Raw genomic sequence first — 21,219 nt, forward strand, 5'->3', positions numbered from 1 at the left:
CGACAATAAAGCTGCTAGAGCTAACTAATACAGAAAATATATAGGGTACAAGGCCAAGACACAGAAAACAGATGTGTTTCTATACACTAACACTGAACAATATGAAACGAAATTAAGAAAACCATTCATTTTAAAATAGCATCAAAAAAGATGAAAATACCTAGGAATACTTTTAACCAAGGATGTGAAAGACCTTTAAACTGAAAACTATAACACATTTCTTAAAGAAATTAGAGGTGAGCTAAGTAAATGGGAAGATATCCTGCATTCGTGGGTTAGAAGACTTAGTATTGTTATGATGTCTATTCTAACCAAAGAGATTTACAGATACAATGCAATTCCTATTCAAATCCCAGCAGCCTTTTTTTACAGAAATGGAAAAGCTGATCTTCAAATTCATACACAATTTTAATGGGCTCCAAATAGCCAAAATAATCCTAAAAAAAAAAAAAAAATTAGGATTTACACTGCTAGATTTCAAAATGCATTAAAAATCTAGGAAACCCTGGTGGCGTAGTGGTTAAGCGCTATGGCTGCTAACCAAAGGGTTGGCAGTTCGAATCCACCAGGTGCTCCTTGGAAACTCTATGGGGCAGTTCTACTCTGTCCTGTAGGGTTGCTATGAGTTGGAACCGACTCAACGGCCCTGGGTTTAAAAAGCTACAGTAATCCAAACAATGCGGTGATAGTATAGATGTAAGGACCAATGGAATAGAATCGAAAGTTCAAAAACAAACGTATACATCTCTGGTAAATTGGTATTTAATAAGGGTGCCAAATCCATACAACGGGGAAAGAATAGCCTCTTCAGCAAACAGTACTGGGAAAACTGGACCTCCACCTGCAAAAGAATTAAGTTAGACTTCTTCCTATCACTTCAACCTGAGGGTTGTACCAAACCAAGATATTTCTGCATATTAGATATACAGATGATTTTTAAATTCTACATTTTACATAACCTTTTTCCTGATTGATATAAAATTACTTTGAATTACTTTTCTAAACACAAAACAATATTTTTCCCCCATATCATGAGGTAAGAAACTTAACCCTTAATAAATCCATTTCCAAAAGTTCATGATCTTAATCTAACATCATCATACTACTTTGTTTCATATTGCATTTCTGTGCATACTTCAGAGTTTATTAGCTTATCGATCTGATAAAATACACATGCACATATGTATACATATTGGACTCAGCTTTCTTCATTTAACTGCAACTTTCCAAAATAAATTGCCACATCAAACAATTCTAACCATTATTAATAACCTGGAAAATGTTACTGATGTGGATTAAATAATTATACTTAAAATATAGTAGCTCTTACATACCCCATGGCCATTGCATGTTCTATATCTCCCACAGCTACGTTCCTCTAAATCATTTGACACAGATTTGCAAATTCCACGTGCACAAAACTGAAATGATAAAACAACAACTATAAGAAATTTAACTGTAAAGAGTTGAGCAAGATATATACAAATCAGATGAACCTAGATCGCATGACACCTACTAATCCTAATATAAAAGATTTTGGAGTCAATGTGAAAATGGTTTAAGTTCTTCCTTTATAAAATATCAATTTTTGAGAGTTATATTATTTTTCCCTTGAGGGAGTAGAGCTATGCAAGTATTATTACTAACTGGATTAAAAACAAAAATAGCTAACATGTAAAGAGCTAGGACATATTTTAACATGCATTTTTACAATGTATACTCATATGGATGCTACGAGGAGAGTATTTTTATCCTTATTTTATATATGATGAAAATTAAAATTATATTTTAAGGTCACACCACAACTTGCTGGCAGAGCTATTTTTCAACTTGATGACTACTTCACTTACAGAGCCCATTTATAGATGCTAAAAACCAGTGCGCCTCTCATTTTTGCACTGTTTCCAACTTTGATGACACTATCTCACCTTTTATATTAGCCATGTGACCTTGAGCAAATTATGTAATCCCTCTATACTTCAGTTTATATATATGCAAGGTTGAGATAGGAATTATACCTGTTTCATAAGTTCTGAGGATTAATTAGTTACACATAAAACAAGAATAATGCCAGCACATAGTAAATGTTCATTAAAATACAAGCTACTATTTCATTTTTGAGTTAGGTAACCTTATTTTGAATATAGACTATACCAATATTAAATGATACCCTATGCAAATTTTAATTTACATGATTTGAGGCATCTATTAAAGAGGACCCCACACATCTGTCAATTTGTCATACTGTAGTGGCTTGTGTGTTACTGTGATGCTGGAAGATATGCCAACAGTATTTCAAACACCAGAAGGGTCAACCATGGTGGACAGGTTTTAGCTGAGCTTCCAGACTAAGGTAAAGTAGGAAGAAGGGCCCAGCAGTCTACTTCTGAAAGGAATTAGCCAGTGAAAACTTTATGAGTAGCAGCAGAACATCGTTCGATATAGTGCCAGAAGATGAGCCCCTCAGGTCGGAAGGCACTCAAAAGACAACTGGGGAAGAACTGCCTCCTGAAAGTAGAGTTCACCTTAATGACACGGATGGAGTCAAGCTTTCAGGACATTCTTTGCTGATGTGGCATGACTCAAAATGGAAGCAACAGCTGCAAACATCTATTAATAATCAGAATGTGGAATGTACAAAGTATGAATCTAGGGACATTGGAAATCATCAAAAATGAAATGGAACACATAAACATTGATATCGTAGGCACTGGTGAGCTAAAATGAAATGGTATCAGCCATTCTGAATCAGACAATCATATGGTCTACTGTGCCGAGAATGATAACTTGAAAAGGAATGGCATTATATTCATCATCAAAAAGAACATTTCAAGATCTATCTTGAAGTACAATGCTGTCAGTGATGGAATAATACCCATACCGCTACAAGGACAACCAGTTTATATGAGTATTATTCAAATTTTTGCACCAACTGCTAAGGTCAAAGATGAATAAATTAAAGACTATTAAAGACTTTTACCAATTTCTGAAGTCTGAAATTGATCAAACATGCAATCAAGAGGCAAGGCCAAGACGGCAAAAAAGTCAGAAGCTTCCTGTGGTCCCTCTTACAAGAAAGACCCAAAAAACAAGTGAACTGATTATATATGACAATCTAGGAACCCCGATCATCAAAGACAAAGTTGAGGAGTCAGACTGAGCAGCAGGGGGAGGGAGAGACTGTTCAGAAGCAGTGAAGAAGTGCCAGTCATGAGGTAGCCAGCACCCTGCGGGCAGGGTTGACCAGTACACAGTGGCTGACATGATTCACCACATCCACAGAGACCTGGCAGAAAAGAGTCTGCAAAAGCCTCCAGAGCCAGTGAGAAGCGGTGCTGGACCTGTGAAAGTTAAGTGCAAGCGTCTAACCTACCACACGGGGTCAAAATAACCCCTCCCCCTCCAGGGCTTTCTCAAAGGAGAAGTGCCATTTTCCCCTCACCCATCCCTCTCCCTGCTCCAATCTAACACCAGTCTGGCAGTATTCAATAAATGCCAAGTCCCTAAGCCAGAACTAAGGACTACCCACACCAAACCAGTCTTACAGCTTTAGGAGAAAAGAAAACTCCAAGTGTCCTAAGCTGGGAGCTCAGGACAGTCCACACCCAAACCAGTCTCAAGGTTTCAAAAACTCACCATGCTACCTAAGCTGGGAACTCAGGTCAGGGACTGCCCTTTGCTAAGGCACTGGCATAAGACGTCAACAGATTTGTAACGCTCTTCACCCCTGTTTAGACTTGTAAGGGCCAATTTATCACCACAGGCCCTCATTAATGCCAAGCTCCTTAAGCCAGGAACTCAAGACTATCGGCACCCAAACCAGTCTCATGGCTTTAAAAAATCACCATGCCCCCTAAGCCGGGAATGAGGACAGGCACTGCCCCTTTCCCTAGGCACTGGCATAAGGGGTCCACGGGCTTCTAACACCCTTCACCCCTGCCTAGATCTGTGTGGGCCAATTAAACAGCATAGGCCCTCATTAGCATAGGAAAAGAGGCCATATACCTGAAGCCTGTACTCCACTGCAGCAGACAAAGAGGAGTTGCACATTTGTGACATTGGACACCTCTATGCCCATTAAGCAGGATCTTCATCCACCCACATCAAGGGCCTCAGGGCTGGTAGTATTACCCATTTCATCTAGCCACCCACAACAGGGGTCTGAGAATAAATGGTGCCTCCTAGCCCTTACAGTCAACAACATTGGATGCCCAAAGTCTGGCTGCAAAACCCACCCACCTATGCACTCTAGGGAAAAAGGACAAGCCGTCAGCCCCCGCCTGACTTAGCACATGCCCCCTACTGCTGCCAGATACCTGTACCCACTCCAAACACTCCTATGCAGCCCTGCCTATCTAGGACTCATAGGTGAGAGTCTGCAAAACACACTCAGGGACCAACAACCTGGACACCTCAGCTGAATCCACAGAAGAAAAGTGAACAGACTCCTGGGCTCACACACCTGGTAGCTGCTCTGAACACCTGGTGACAGGATGTGAGAGTTTAAAGATGCCACTAACCAAAGTAGCTCACACTCCCAACCTACTGGGCCATATCAAAACAAAACAAAGCTGGGACACAATAAGCAAAAATACAATAAATAAATATAATAATTTATTGATGGTTTGGAGACAACAGTCAATATCAAATCCCATAAAGAAGCAGGTCAAGATGGCTCCACTATGTTACCAAAACAAAGAACCAGGAAACCTTCCAGAAGAAGAGAAGGTCTTGGAACTAATGGAGTTAGAGTTCAAAAGATTAATATATGGAGCTCTTCAAGAGAGCAGGAAGGAGTTCAGGAAAACTCAGACCAAGGCAAGCAACACACAAACAAACCAATAGAGAAATTCAGGAAAACAATCCAAGACGAGAAGGACAAATTTAATAGGCTACTATGAACCACAGAGAGATAGCCAAAAAAACCAAACCAAACCCAGTGCCATTGAGTCGATTCCGACTCATAACGACCCTATAGAAAGATAGCAGCTAGAAATCCAACATTGTGAAAATGTGCATTCTAACCAAGGCTACCTACAGGTACGATGCAATTCCAATACAGATTCCAATGACAATTTTTAATGAGATAGAGAAACAAATCATCAATTTCGTAGGGAAAGGAAAGAGTCCCCAGATAAGTAAAGCATTACTGAAGAAAAACAACAAAGTACAAGGCCTCAGATTACCTGATTTTAGGACTTATTATACCACCATGGTCATGAAAACAGCCTGGTACTGGTACAACAACAGACACATAGACCAATGGAACAGAATTGAGAACCCAGATGTAAATTCATCCATCTATGAGCAGCTGATATTTGACAAAGGCCCAAAGTCTGTTAAATGGGGGAAAGACAGTCTCTTTAACAAATGGTGCTGGCATAACTGAATATTCATCTGCAAAAAAATAAAACAAGATCTATACCTCACACCATGTACAAAAACTGACTCAAAATGAACCAAAGACCTAAGTTTAAAATCTAAAACGATAAATATCACAGAAGAAAAAATAGAGACAATGCTAGGAACGAACCATAATACATGGCATAAACAGAATATGAGCCATAACTAACAATGCAAAACACCAGAAGAGAAAATAGACAACTGGGGGCCCTTACAAAACCAAACACTTATGCCCACCAAAAGTCTTCATCAAGGAGGCTCAGCCAAGATAGCGGAACAGACAGATGCTTCCAGTAAGTCTCTTTCCAAAAAAGACCAGAAAAAACAAGTGAAACGAGTATGTTTATGACAAGCTAGGAGCCCTGAACATCGAAGGCAAGCTTCGAACATGAGCTGAGGGGCAGGAAGAGGAAGAGACAGTTCAGAAGCAGAGAGCAGTTACCAGGCCTGAATTGTGGGGGGCCCTCAGGCATCATTCCCAGGAGCATCGGCAGCAGGCTGGTAATAACGTTCGGCCACAGTTTCCTCAGGGAGAAGCAACCAGCCACACAGCCTGCTCACACATCCGGAACCATAGAAGAACGGCGCTCTCAGCAAAAGCTAAGTACTTGCGTATATTTTACTGCGCCACCCCGCCCCCAAGCCGCTTTCAGTGGCTGACTTCCCTGGGCCTAAGATAGGCCCTGTTGCGTATCTACAACCATCCTCCCGGCCTTGGAGAGGGAATAATTTTGCAACTGGGGGAAAAGATAATTCGCCAGCTCCACTAAACAGGAGAGCTCAGGACAGAAGCGGCTTCTGTCCAGGCATAAATGGTCCGTGGACTTTGACTACCTTTCCCGTTTGCATGGACCTGTGTGGGCCTATTTCGGGAGAATAGGCCCTTGTTGGCAGACTCCAACCACTTAAGCTGTGCAGCAGACAGGTGGGTGTTTGATGTTTGACATCACTTTGCCTATTAAACAAGGTCCTCACCTACCCACATCACAGGTCTAAGGACTGGCAGCTCCACTCAGGTCACCCAGCCACCCATGATAGGGGTCCAAGGATAACTGGTACCTCTCAGTCCTTACAACCAAAAACATTGTGTGCCCATGGTCCACTGCAGAAGCCACCCACTCATATGCTCTAGGGTACAGGGACATGCTTTCCTCAGAGACACGTGTGGGATGATTCTCAGCCCCCTGCCTTGTTCACAGTGTGACCCCCTGCTGCAACCAGATACCGGTACCTATACCAATCACCCCTGGCCCTCTAAGACTGTAGGACAGAGCCTATACCACACACTTGATGATCAGCTACCTGGACACCTGAGCTGAATTCATACAACAAAAGTGAATGGACTCCTAGACTCATATACCTGATAACAGCTCTAGCCAGCTGGGGACAGGACATCAGAGCGCCAAAGGTGAAAATAATCAAGCTAGCTCCCTTAAGCAACCTATTTGGGCATATCAAAATAAAACAAAGCAAGAAGCTACGACACAGTAAGCAAACATAAAATAAACTAATACAATAACTTATAGATGGCTCAGAGATAACAGTTGATATCAAGTCACATAAAGAAACAGACCATGATCACCTCAAAAAGCTGTCAAAACAATGAATCAAGGGATCTTCTAGATGAAAGTGCCTTCCTGGAATTACCAGAGGCAAAATACAAAAGATTAATATACAGAACCCTTCAAGACATCAGGAAGGAAATCAGACAATACGCAGAACAAGCCAAGGAACACACAGATAAAACAACTGAAGAAATTAAAAAGATTATTAACGAACATAATGAAAAATTTAATGAGCTGGAAAAATCCACAGACAGACAGCAATCAGAAATTCAGAAGATTAACAATAAAATTACAGAAGTAGACAACTCAATAGAAAGTCAGAGGAGCCGATTTGACCAAGTGGAAGGCAGAATTTCTGAATTTGATGATAAAACACTTGGCACTAACATATTTGAAGAAAAATCAACTAAAAAAATTTAAAAAACTGAAGAAACCTTAAGAATCATGTGGGACTCTATCAAGACAAATAACATACAAGTGATTGGAGTAGCAGAACAGGGAGGAATAACAGAAAATACAGAGAGAATTGTTGGAGTTTTGTTGGCAGAAAACTTCCCTGATACCGTGAAAGAAGAGAGGATACCTATCCAAGATGGTAATCAAACTCCACGTAAGGTAGATGTTAAAAGAAAGTCACAAAGACATATTATAAACAAACTTGCCAAAACCAAACACAGAGAATTTTAATACCAGCCAGAGATAAACGAAAAGTCACCTACAAAGGAGAGCCAATAAGAATAAGCTCAGACTACTGGGCAGAAGCCACGTAGGCAAGAAGGCATTGGGATGACTTCTGTAAAAAATTGAAAGAGGGGGCGGGGCCAAGATGGCTGACTACGTAGAAGCTACCTCGGATCCCTCTTGCAACAAAGACTCGGAAAAACAAGTGAATCGATCACATACATGACAATCTACAAACCCTGACCATCAAACACAGATCTAAAGAGTAGACCTGAGTGACAGAGACTGAGAACGAACAACCACGGGGAAGCAGCGACAGTTTTCAGAGCCTGGAGCCAGCGTCCCAGTCAGGAAACCTTGGCGCCGGGCTTTGGACTGGGAGCAGAGGGGCTGAGATGGTGCAAACACGGGGTGCAGCCCTAGCCCCCAGAAATGACCTCGGGGGAAGCCCAGCCAGTGCACGCAGGCAGCGCAGTGACGCGGCTGACCAGAGGAGGAGTCGCTGGGAGGCAGCAACTAATTTTGGAGCCAGGAGTGTGGCGTCCCAGTTGGGGAACCTTGGCGCTGGGCTTTGTACTGGGAGCGGAGGAACTAACCATGGCTTCTGGGACAGCACAATCACAGGACCCGGGCCTGACCCTGGGGGCAATCTCTACCCAGCCAGCAAACACACTCGACGCGACCCTCGGGAATCTCAGATAAAACAGTCATCCCAAGCAAGATAAGTAACTTTGTCTATATTCCAGGGTGTTGCTCTCTCCTATTTATCTGAACCCTCCCCTCCCCTTCCCAGGCGGCTTCATTAACATTGGAATTTCCTGAGACAGAGAGTGAACTGCTCTGCGGTTTTTCTTTCTTTCTTTTTTTTTTTTTTTGGTCTTTTCCTAACCCATTCTCCCGGCCTGAGAGAAGCAGCTACAAAAAACCCAGGGACCAAAAATCCTTCCCTAATTGGACTAAAAACACAGAACCAGCTCCAGCCAGGCATATGTGATCCACAGTCTTGGGCTTTCATCCCTACAGGGAACAAGATGGCTATTATAATGCAAAGGCATTTCTGATAGGGATCTGACTGTAATTGTTTTATCGGATTACTGGAAATAAAAGTTTCCCAGGTCTGATATCTCTGCGTATTCAACAGAGCCCTCACTGACCCACAGCAGGGAACTGAGGGCAGAAGCTCCCCGCAGACCACCTAGCCTCCTGCCTTAGGGGTCTAAGGAGGGTGACACCTACCAATCTGTAGAGGTACTTGCATTGGGTGCCTAAGGTACAGCTGCAGAGCCCACCCACCAGAGTGCTTTATGAATAGAGACACACCTACCTCACTGGCACTTGGGGGAAGCCTGTGAGCATACCTCCCCCCCCGCCCCCAGAGTGAGAACCCCTGCTGCTACTAGAATCTGGTGCACACAACTATTACCACTACTTCTCTAGGTGGATAGGAGACAGTCTGCACCACACACTTGATGACCCAAAATCAGATTCTACTCAAGAATAGTGAATGGACTCTTAGGATTATATATCTGGTAACAGCCCAAACCAGCTGGTAATAGGACATAAGTGATTCAAGGGCTACAACAATAAAGACAGCACAATCTAGTAGCCCATCTACGTATATTGAAAGAAAACGAAACAAGATAAGACTCAGTGAGCAAATATAGAATAAATCACTACAATATCTCAGTGATGGCTCAGAGACAGCAGTCGATATCAAACCACATAAAGAAGCAAACCATGATTGCTTCTACAACTCCCCAAACTGAAAAATCAAAATCTTTCCCAAATGAAGATACAATCCTGGAATTGCCAGATGCAGAATATAAAAAACTAATTTACAGAATGCTTCAAGACATCAGGGATGCCCTCAGAAATGAAATAAGGCAATCTACAGAAAAAGCCAAGGAACACACGGATAAAGCAGTTGAAGAACTCAAAAAGATTATTCAAGAACATAGTGCAAAAATTAATAAGTTGCAAGAATCGATAGAGAGACAGCATTCAGAAATCCAAAAGGTTAGCAATAAAATTACAGAATTAGACAACTCAATAGGAAGTCAGAGGAGCAGACTTGAGCAATTGGAATGCAGAGTGGGAGATCTGGAGGGTCAGGGAATTGACACCAGTATAGCTGAAAAAAATCAGATAAAAGAATTTAAAAAAATGAAGAAACCCTAAGAATCATGTGGGACTCTATCAAGAAGAATAACTTGCATGTGATTGGAGTCCCAGAACAAGGAGGGATAACAGAAAATACAGAGAGAATAGTTGAAGATCTGTTGGCAGAAAACATTCCTGATATCATGAAAGATGAAAAGTTATCTATCCAAGATGCTCATCGAACCCCATATAAGATTGATCCAAAAAGAAAATCACCAAGACATATTATCATCAAACTTACCAAAACCAATGATAAAGAGAAAACTTTAAAAGCAGCCAGGGATAAAAGAAAGGTCTTCTACAAGGGAGAATCAATAAGAATAAGTTCAGACTACTCAGCAGAAACCATGCAGGCAAGAAGGCAATGGGATGACATATATAGACCACTGAAGGAGAAAAACTGCCAGCCAAGAACCATATATCCAGCAAAACTCTCTCTCAAATATGAAGATGAAATTAAAACATTTACAAATAAACACAAGCTTAGAGAATTTGCAAAAACCAAACCAAAGCTACAAGAAATACTAAAGGAAATTGTTTGGTCAGAAAATCAATAATATCAGATACCAGCACAACACAAGGTCACAGAACAGAACATCCTGATATCAACTCAAATAGGGAAATCACAAAAACAAATTAAGATTAATTTTAAAAAGAAAAAAATGCTCAAAACAGGGAATCATTGAAGTCAATATGTAAAAGATCACAATAATCAAAAAGAGGGACTAAATACAGGTGGCATAGAACTGCCATATGAAGAGGGATACAAGGCGACATAAGACAATACAAGTTGAGTTTTTTTTTAGAAAAATAGGGGTAAATATTAAGGTAACCATGAAGAGGTATAACAACTCCATAACTCAAAATAAAAACCAAGAAAAACATGACGACTCAGAAAACATAAAGTCAAATACTATGAAAATGAGGAACACACAATTCACAAAGAAAAACATCTCAGCACAAAAAAGTAAGTGGAAAAATGAAATTGTCAACAGCACACATAAAAAGGCATCAAAATGACAGCACTAAACACATACTTATCAATAATTACGCTGAATGTAAATGGACTAAATGCACCAATAAAGAGACAGAGAGTCTCAGACTGGATACAGAAACACGATCCGTCTATATGCTGTCTACAAGAGACACACCTTAGACTTGGAGACACAAACAAACTAAAACTCAAAGGATGGAAAAAATATATATCAAGCAAGCAATAAGCAAAAAAGAGCAGGAGTAGCAATATTAATTTCTCACAAAATAGACTTTAAAGTTAAATCCACCACAAAGGATAAAGAAGAACACTACATGATGATTAAAGGCACAATTGGCCAGGAAGATATAACCATATTAAATATTTATGCACCCAATGACAGGGCTGCAAGATACATAAAACAACTTTAACAGAACTGAAAAGTGAGATACACACCTCCACAATTATAGTAGCAGACTTCAACACACCACTTTCGGAGAAGAACAGGACATACAGTAAGAAGCTCAATAGAGACACGGAAGACCTAATTACAACAATCAACCAACTTGACCTCATTGACTTATACAGAACACTCCACCCAACAGCTGCAAAGTATACTTTTTTTTCTAGCGCACATAGAACATTCTCTAGAATAGACCACATATTAGGTCATAAAACAAACCTTCGCAGAATCCAAAACATCGAAATATTACAAAGCATCTTCTCAGACCACAAGGCCATAAAACTGTAAACCAAAAACAGAAAAATTAGGAAAAGAAATCAAATACTTGGAAACTGACCAATAGCCTGCTGAAAAAAGCCTGGGTTATAGAAGACATTAAGGAGGGAATAAAGAAATGCATAGAATGCAACCAGAATGAAAACACTTCCTATCAAAACCTCTGGGACACAGCAAAAGCAGTGCTCAGAGGTCAATTTATATGGATAAATGCACACATACAAAAAGAAGAAAGAGCCAAAATCAGAGAACTGTCCCTACAACTTGAACAAATAGAAAGTGAGCAACAAAAGAATCCATCAGGCACCAGAAGAAAACAAATCATAAAAATTAGAGCTGAACTAAATGAATTAGAGAACAGAAAAATAATTGAAAGAATTAACAAAGCCAAAAGCTGGTTCTTTGAAAAAATTAACAAAATTGATAAACCATTGGCCAGACTGACTAAAGAAATATAGGAAAGGAAACAAATAACCCAAATAAGACACGAGAAGGGCCACATCACATCAGACCCAACTGAAATTAAAAGAATCATATCAGATTATTACGAAAAACTGTACTCTAACAAATTTGCAAACCTAGAAGAAATGGATGAATTCCTGGAAAAACACTACCTACCTAAACTAACACAATCAGAAGTAGAACAACTAAACAGACCCATAACAAAAAAAGAGATTGAAAAGGTAATCAAAAAACTCCCAACAAAAAAAAGCCCTGGCCCGGACGGCTTTACTGCAGAGTTCTACCAAACTTTCAGAGAAGAGTTAACACCACTACTACTAAAGGTATTTCAAAGCATAGAAAATGAAAGAATACTACCTAACTCATTCTATGAAGCCACCATATCCCTGATACCAAAACCAGGTAAAGACACCACAAAAAAAGAAAATTATAGACCTATATCCCTCATGAACATAGATGCAAAAATCCTCAACAAAATTCTAGCCAATAGAATTCAACAACATATCAAAAAAATAACCCACCATGATCAAGTGGGATTTATACCAGGTATGCAAGGCTGGTTTAACATTAGAAAAACCATTAATGTAATCCACCATATAAATAAAACAAAAGACAAAAACCACACGATCTTATCAATTGATGCAGAAAAGGCATTTGACAAAGTCCAACACCCATTTATGATAAAAACTCTCACCAAAATAGGAATTGAAGGAAAATTCCTCAACATAATAAAGGGCATCTATACAAAGCCAACAGCCAACATCACTCTAAATGGAGAGAGCCTGAAAGCATTTCCCTTGAGAACGGGAACCAGACAAGGATGCCCTTTATCACCACTCTTATTCAACATTGTGCTAGAGGTCCTAGCCAGAGCAATTAGGCTAGACAAAGAAATAAAGGGCATCCGGATTGGCAAGGAGGAAGTAAAATTATCTCTATTTGCAGATGACATGATCTTATACACAGAAAACCCTAAGGGATCCTCCAGAAAACTACTGAAACTAATAGAAGAGTTTGGCAGAGTCTCAGGTTATAAGGTAAACATACAAAAATCACTTGGATTCCTCTACATCAACAAAAAGAACACCGAAGAGGAAATCACCAAATCAATACCATTCACAGTAGCCCCCAAGAAGATAAAATACTTAGGAATAAATCTTACCAAAGATGTAAAAGAACTATACAAAGTACTACTATAAGAAACTAAAAAGGACCTACTTAAGTGGAAAAACATACCTTGCTCATGGATAGGAAGATTTAACATAGCAAAAATGTCTGTTCTACAAAAGCCATCTATACATATAACGCACTTCTGATCCAAATTCCAATGTCATTTTTTCATGTGATGGAGAAACAAGTCACCAACTTCATATGGAAGGGAAAGAAGCCTCGGATAAGTAAAGCATTACTGAAAAAGAAGAAGAAAGTGGGAGGCCTCACTCTACCTGATTTCAGAACCTATTATACAGCCACAGTAGTCAAAACAGCCTGGTACTGGTACAACAACAGGCACATAGACCAATGGAACAGAATTGAGAACTCAGATATAAATCCATCCACATATGAGCAGCTGATATTTGACAAAGGCTCAGTGTCAGTTAATTGGAGAAAAGATAGTCTCTTTAACAAACGGTGCTGGCATAACTGGACATCCATTTGCAAAAAAATGAAACAAGACCCATACCTCACACCATGCACAAAAACTAACTCCAAGTGGATCAAAGACCTAAACATAAAGACTAAAACGATAAAGATCATGGAAGAAAAAATAGGGACAACCTTAGGAGCCCTAATACAAGGCATAAACAGAATACAAAACATTACCAAAAATGACGAAGAGAAACCAGATAACTAGGGGCTCCTAAAAATCAAACACCTATGCTCATCTAAAGACTTCACCAAAAGAGTAAAAAGACCACCTACAGATTGGGAAAGAATTTTCAGCTATGACATCTCCAACCAGCGCCTGATCTCTAAAATCTATATGATTCTGTTAAAACTCAACCACAAAAAGACAAACAACCCAATCAAGAAGTGGGCAAAGGATATGAACACGCACTTCACTAAAGAAGATATTCAGGCAGCTAACAGATACATGAGAAAATGCTCTCGATCATTAGCCATTAGAGAAATGCAGATTAAAACTATGATGAGATTCCATCTCACTCCAACAAGGCTGGCATTAATCCAAAAAACACAAAATAATAAATGTTGGAGAGGCTGCGGAGAGATTGGAACTCTTATACACTGCTGGCAGGAATGTAAAATGGTACAACCACTTTGGAAATCTATCTGGCGTTCTCTTAAACAGTTAGAAATAGAACTACCATACAACCCAGAAATCCCACTCCTCGGAATATACCCTAGAGAAATAAGAGCCTTCACACAAACAGATATATGCACACCCATGTTTACTGCAGCTCTGTTTACAATAGCAAAAAGCTGGAAGCAACCAAGGTGTCCATCAACGGATGAATGGATAAATAAATTGTAGTATATTCATACAATGGAATACTACGCATCGATAAAGAACAGTGACGAATCTGTGAAACATTTCATAACATGCAGGAACCTGGAAGGCATTATGCTGAGTGAAATTAGTCAGAGGCAAAAGGACAAATATTGTATAAGACCACTATTATAAGATCTTGAGAAATAGTATAAACTGAGAAGAACACATACTTTTGTGGTTACGAGGGGGGGAGGGAGGGAGGGTGGGAGAGGGTTATTTACTGATTAGTTAGTAGATAAGAACTACTTTAGGTAAAGGGAAGGACAATACTCAATACACGGAAGGTCAGCTCAACTGGACTGGACCAAAAGCAAAGAAGTTTCTGGGATAAACTGAATGCTTCAAAGGTCAGCGGAGCAAGGGCGGGGGTTTGGGGACTATGGCTTAAGGGGACTTCTAAGTCAATTGGCAAAATAATTCCATTTTGAAAACATTCTGCATCCCACTTTGAAATGAGGCGTCTGGGGTCTTAAATGCTAACAAGCGGCCATCTAAGATGCATCAATTGGTCTCAAACCACCTGGATCAAAGGAGAATGAAGAACACCAAAGTCACACAATAACTATGAGCCCAAGAGACAGAAAGGGCCTCATGAACCAGAAACTTACATCATCCTGAGACCAGAAGAACTAGTTGGTGCCCGGCCACAACCGATGACTGCCCTGACAGGGAGAACAACAGAGAACCCCTGTGGGAGCAGGAGAACAGTGGGATGCAGACCCCAAATTCTCATAAAAAGACCAGACTTAATGGTCTGACTGAGACTAGAGGAATCCCGGGGGTCATGGTCCCCAAACCTTCTGTTGGCCCAGGACAGGAACCGTTCCCAAAGACAACTCATCAGACATGGAAGGGACTGGACAATGGGTAGGAGAGAGATGCTGATGAAGAATGAGCTACTTGTATCAGGTGGACACTTGAGACTGTGTTGGCATCTCCCATCTGGAGGGGAGATAAGAGGGTAGAGAGGGTTAGAAACTGGCAAAATTGTTACGAAAGGAGAGACTGGAAGGGCTGACTCATTAGGGGGAGAGTAAGTGGGAGTATGGAGAAAGGTATATATGAGCTTATATGTGACAGACTGACTTGATTTGTAAACATTCACTTAAAGATCAATAAAAATTATTAAAAAAAAATTGAAGGAAAAAAATTGCCAACCGAGAATCATATATCCAGCAAAACTGTCTCTTAAATATGAAGGTGAAATTAGGATATTTCCAGATAAACAGGAGTTTCGGGAATGGGTAAAAACAAAAACAAAACTACAAGAAATACTAAAGGGAGTTCTTTGGTTAGAAAATCAAGAATATCAGGTATCAACCCAAGAATAGAACACTGGGCAGAGCAATCAGAAATCAACCCAGACAGGGAAGTCAAAAAAATAAATAAATCAATCAAGGTTAAAAAAATGCTCAAAACTGGGTAACAGCGAATTTTAAGTAAAAGAAGACAACATTAAAACAGTAAAGAGGGACTAACAAATGTAGTCATAGATCTTCCATAGGGAGAGGAAGATAAGGCAATACAAAGAAATAAAAGTTAGCTTTAAATTTATAAAAATAGGGGTAAATAATAAGGTAACCACAAAGGAAACAAACTATCCTACACATCAAAATAAAATACAAGAAAAACATAGTCAGCAGAAACAAAATCAACAACAACAAATATGAGGAAAGGACAATATATTAAGACAATCCACTAAAATATATAAGAGATACACCTTAGACATTGGATACAATCCAACACATTGAAATATTACAAAGCATCTTCTCTGACCACAAGGCCATAAAAATGTAAATCAGTAACAGAATGAGCAGGGAAAAGAAACCGAACACTTGGAAACTGAACAATACTCTGCTCGAAAAAGACTGGATTATAAAAGACATTAAGGATGTAATAAAGAAATTCATAGAATCCAGTGAGAATGAAAACACTTCCTATCAAAACCTTTGGGACAGAGCAGAAGCAGTGCTCAGAGGCCAATTTATATCAATAAATGCACACATCCAAAAAGAAGATAGGGCCAAAATCAAAGAATTATCCCTACAACTTGAACAAATAGAAAGAGAGCAACAAAAGAAACCCTCAGGCACCAGAAGAAAACAAATGATAAAAATTTGAGCAGAACTAAATGAAACAGGAAACAGAAAAGCAATTGAAAGAATTAACAAGACCAAAAGCTGCTTCTTTGAAAAAATCAACAAAATTCATAAACCATTGGCCAAACTGACAAAAGAAAAACAGGAGAGGAATCATATAAACTGAATAAGAAATAAGATGGGCGATATTACAAAAGATCCAACTGAAATTAAAAGAATCATATCAGATTATTATGAAAAATTTCACTCTAACAAATTTGAAAATCTAGAAGAAATGGGTGAATTCCTAGAAATACCCTACCTACCTAAACTAACACAAACAGAGGTAGAACAACTAAATAGACCCATAAGAAAAGAAGAGTTTGAAAAGGTGATCAGAAAACTCCCAACAACAAAAAAAGAACCTTGGCCCGGAAGGCTTCACTGCAGAGTTCTACCAAATTTTCAGAGAATAGTTAACACCACTACTACTAAACGTATTTCAGAGCATAGAACAGGATGGAATATTCCCCAAACTAATTGTATGAAGCCACCATATCCCTGATACCAAAACCAGGAAAAGATACCACACACACAAAAAAAAGAAAATTACAGACCTATATCCCTCATGAACTTAGATGCAAAAATCATCAAAAAAATTCAAGCCAGTAGAATTCAACAACATATCAAAAAAAATATTTCACCATGACCAAGTGGGATTCATATCAGGTATGCAGGGCTGGCGTTTCCTTAAAAAGCTAGAAATAGAACTACCATAAGATCCAGCAGTCCCACTCCTTGGAATATATCCTAGAGAAATAAGAGCCTTTACACAAAAAGATATATGCAGACCCATGTTCATTGCAGCACTGTTCACAATAGCAAAAAGATGGAAGCTACCAAGGTGCCCATCGACGGATGAATGGATAAATAAATTATGGTATATTCATACAATGGAATACTACGCATCGATGAAGAACAGTGATGAATCTGTGAACACTTCATAACATGGAGGAATCTGGAATGTATTATGCTGAGTGAAATTAGTCAGTTGCAAAAGGACAAATATTGTATACAAGCACTATTATAAGAACTCGAGAAATAGTTTAAACAGAGAAGATATTCTTTGACAGTTATGGGGGGGAGGGAGAGTAGGACGGGGTATTCACTAATTAGATAGTAGATAAGAACTACTTTAGGTGACGGGAAATACAACACACAATACAGGCTAGGTCAGCACAACTGGACTAAACCAAAAGCAAAGAAGTTTCCTGAATAAACTGAATGCTTCGAAGGCCAGTGTGGCGGGGGTGGAGGTTTGGGGACCATGGTTTCAGGGGACATCTAAGTCAATTGGCATAATAAAATCTATTAAGAAAACATTCTGCATCCCACTTTGGAGAGTTGCAGTTGGGGTCTTAAACACTAGCAAGCGGCCATCTAAGATGCATCTTTGGTCTCAGCCCACCTGGATCAAAGGAGAATGAATAACAACAAGGACAAGGCCAAGAGACAGGAAGGGCCACATAAACCAGGGACTACATCAGCCTGAGACCAGAAGAACTAGATGGTGCCTGGCTACAACCGATGACTGCCCTGATAGGGAACCCAACAGAGAACCCCTGAGGGAGCAGGAGAGCAGTGAGATGCACACCCCAAATTCTCATAAAAAGATCAGACTTAAGGGTCTCACTGAGGCTGGAAGGACCCCAGTGGTCATGGCCCCCAGACCTTCTGTTGCCCCAGGACAGGAACCATTCCCAAAGCCAACTCTTCAGACAGGGATTGGACTGGACAATGGGTTGGAGAGGGATGCTGGTGAGGAGGGAGCTTCTTGGATCAGATGGACACTTGAGACTATGTTGGCATCTCCTGCCTGGAGGGGAGATGAGACGGCAGAGGGGGTTAGAAGCTGGCGAAATGGACACAAAAATAGACAGTGGAGGGAGGGAGTGGGCTGTCTTATTGGGGGGACAGCAGCTGGGAGTATGTAGCAAGGTGTATATAAGTTTTTGTGTGAGAGACTGACTTGATTTGTAAACTTTTACTTAAAGCACAATAAAAATTTTAAAAAAAGGTCTTCGTCAAAAGAGTAAAAAGAGAACCTACAGACTGGGAGGAAAATGTTGGCTACAACATATCCGATAAGGGTCTGATCTCTAAAATCTACAAGATACTGGAATACCTCAACCACAAAAAGACAACATAATTAAAAAATGGGGAAAGGATTTGAACTGAGATTTCACCAAAGAAGACATTCAGGCAGCTAACCAGGCACATGAGGAAATGCTCCCAATCATTAGGCATTAGAAAAGTGCAAATCAATACTACAATGAGATATCATCTCACCCCAACAAAGGTGACGCTAATCCAAAAAACACAAAATAATAAATGTTAGGTTGTGGAGAGACTGGAACACTTATGCACTGCTGGTGGGAATGTGAAATGGTACAACCACTTTGGAAAACGATTTGGCACTCCCCTCAAGAGCTAGAAATAGAATTACCATACAATTCAGCAATCCCACTCCTTGGAATATATCCTAGAGAATTAAGAGCCGTCACTTGAATAGATATATGCACGCCCATATTCAGTGCAGTACTGTTCACAACAGCAAAAAGATGGAAACAACCTAGGTGTCCATCGACAGATGAATGGATAAACAAATTATGGTGCAAACATGCAGTGCAATACTATGCAACAATAAAGAACAATGATGATTCTGCAAAACATCTCACAAAACAGATGAATCTGGAGGGCATTATACTCAGTGAAATGAGTCAGTCACAAAAGGACAAATACTGTTTGAGACCACTACGTTAAGAACTCAAAAAAAGGTCTAAACACTGAAGAAAGCATTCTTGATGGTTAAGAGGGTGAGGAGGGAGGGAGAGAGGAATTCACTAACTAGATAGTAGACAAGGATCATCTTCCGTGAATGGAAGGATAACACGCAATACAGGGGAAGTTTGAGCACAACTGGCCCAAAGCAAAAGCTAAGAAGTTTCCTGATCAAATTCAAACACTTTGAGGGACAGAGTAGCTGGGGCTAGTGACTAGGGACCAAAGTTTTGGGGGACATCTAGGTCAATTGGCATAACAAAGTTGATTAAGAAAATGTTCTGTATTTCACTTTGGTGAGTGGTGTCTGGGGTCTTAAAAGCTTGTGAGAGGCCATCTAATATGCACCAATTGGTCCCAACCCACCTGGAGCAAAGGAGAATGATGAACACAAAAGACATGAGAAAATGCTAGCCCAAGAGACAAAAGGTCCACCTAAACCAGAGACTCCATCAGCCTGAGACCAGAAGAACTAGATAGTACCCAGCTACCATCCATGACCATCCTGACAGGGAACATGATAGAGAGTCCAAGACGGAGTAGGAAAAAAGCGTGAAGCAGAACTCAAGTTCATATAAAAAGACCAAACTTAATGGTCTGCCAGAGACTGGAGGAACCCCCAAAACTATGGCCCCCAGACACTCTGTTAACTCAAAACTAAAATCACTCCTAAATCTCACTCTTCAGGCAAACATTAGACTGGACTATAACACAAAACATTACACTCGTGAGAAGTGCACTTCTTAGTTCAATCAGATACATGAGATCAAATGAGTGGCTCATGTCCGGAGGCATGAAGAGAGGACAGAAAGGGACAGGAGCTGGTTGAATGAACACAAAAAACCTGGGATGGAAAGAGGGAGTGTGCTGTTACACTGTAGGGATTGAAACTAATGTCACATAACAGTATTTGTATAAATTTTTGTATGAGAAATTAACTGGAGCTGTAAAGTTCCACCTAAAGCACAATTTTAAAAAAAATGCAGTCAAGATGTACTGATAATTATTGGTGATAGGAATGTAAAAGTTGGAAACAAAGAAGAGGGAGCAGTGGTTGGAAAATATGGCCTTGGTGATAGAAATGATGCTGGAGGTCACATGATAGAATTTTGCAAAACCAACGACTTCTTCATTTCAAATACTTCTTTTTCAATGATATAAACAGCAACTCTACACATGGACCTCACCAGATGGACTACACAGGAATCAAATAGACTATATCTGTGGAAAGAGGAGGTTGAAAAGCTCAGCATCACCAGCCAGAACAAGGCTGGAGCCAACTGCAGAACAGACCATCAATTGCTCATATACACGTTCAAGTTGAAGCCGAAGAAAATTAGAATAAGTCCACAGGAGCCAAAATACAACCTTGAGGATATCCCACCTGAATTTAGAGACCATCTCAGGAATAGATTTGATGCACTATACACTAACGACTGAAGACTGAATGAGTTGTGGAATGATATAAAGGACATCATATATGAAGAAATCAAGGGGTCATCTAAAAGAAAGAAAAGACCAAAATGGATGTCAGAAGACACTCTGAAGCTTACTCTTGAATGTTGAATAACTAAAGTGAAAGGAAGAAATGATGAAGTAAGACAGCTGAACAGAAGATTTCAAAGGGCAGCTCATAAACACAAATTAAACTATTACAATGAAATGTGCAAAGGCCTGGAGTTGGGAAACCAAAAGGGAAGAACACGCTTGGCATTTCTCAAGCTGAAAGAACTGAAGAAAACATTCATGTCTTGAGTTGCAATATTGAAGGATTCTACAGGGAAACTATTAAACGACACAGGACG

Source organism: Elephas maximus, chromosome 22, assembly GCF_024166365.1.
Source record: "Elephas maximus indicus isolate mEleMax1 chromosome 22, mEleMax1 primary haplotype, whole genome shotgun sequence".
NCBI classification, from domain to species: Eukaryota; Metazoa; Chordata; class Mammalia; order Proboscidea; family Elephantidae; genus Elephas; species Elephas maximus.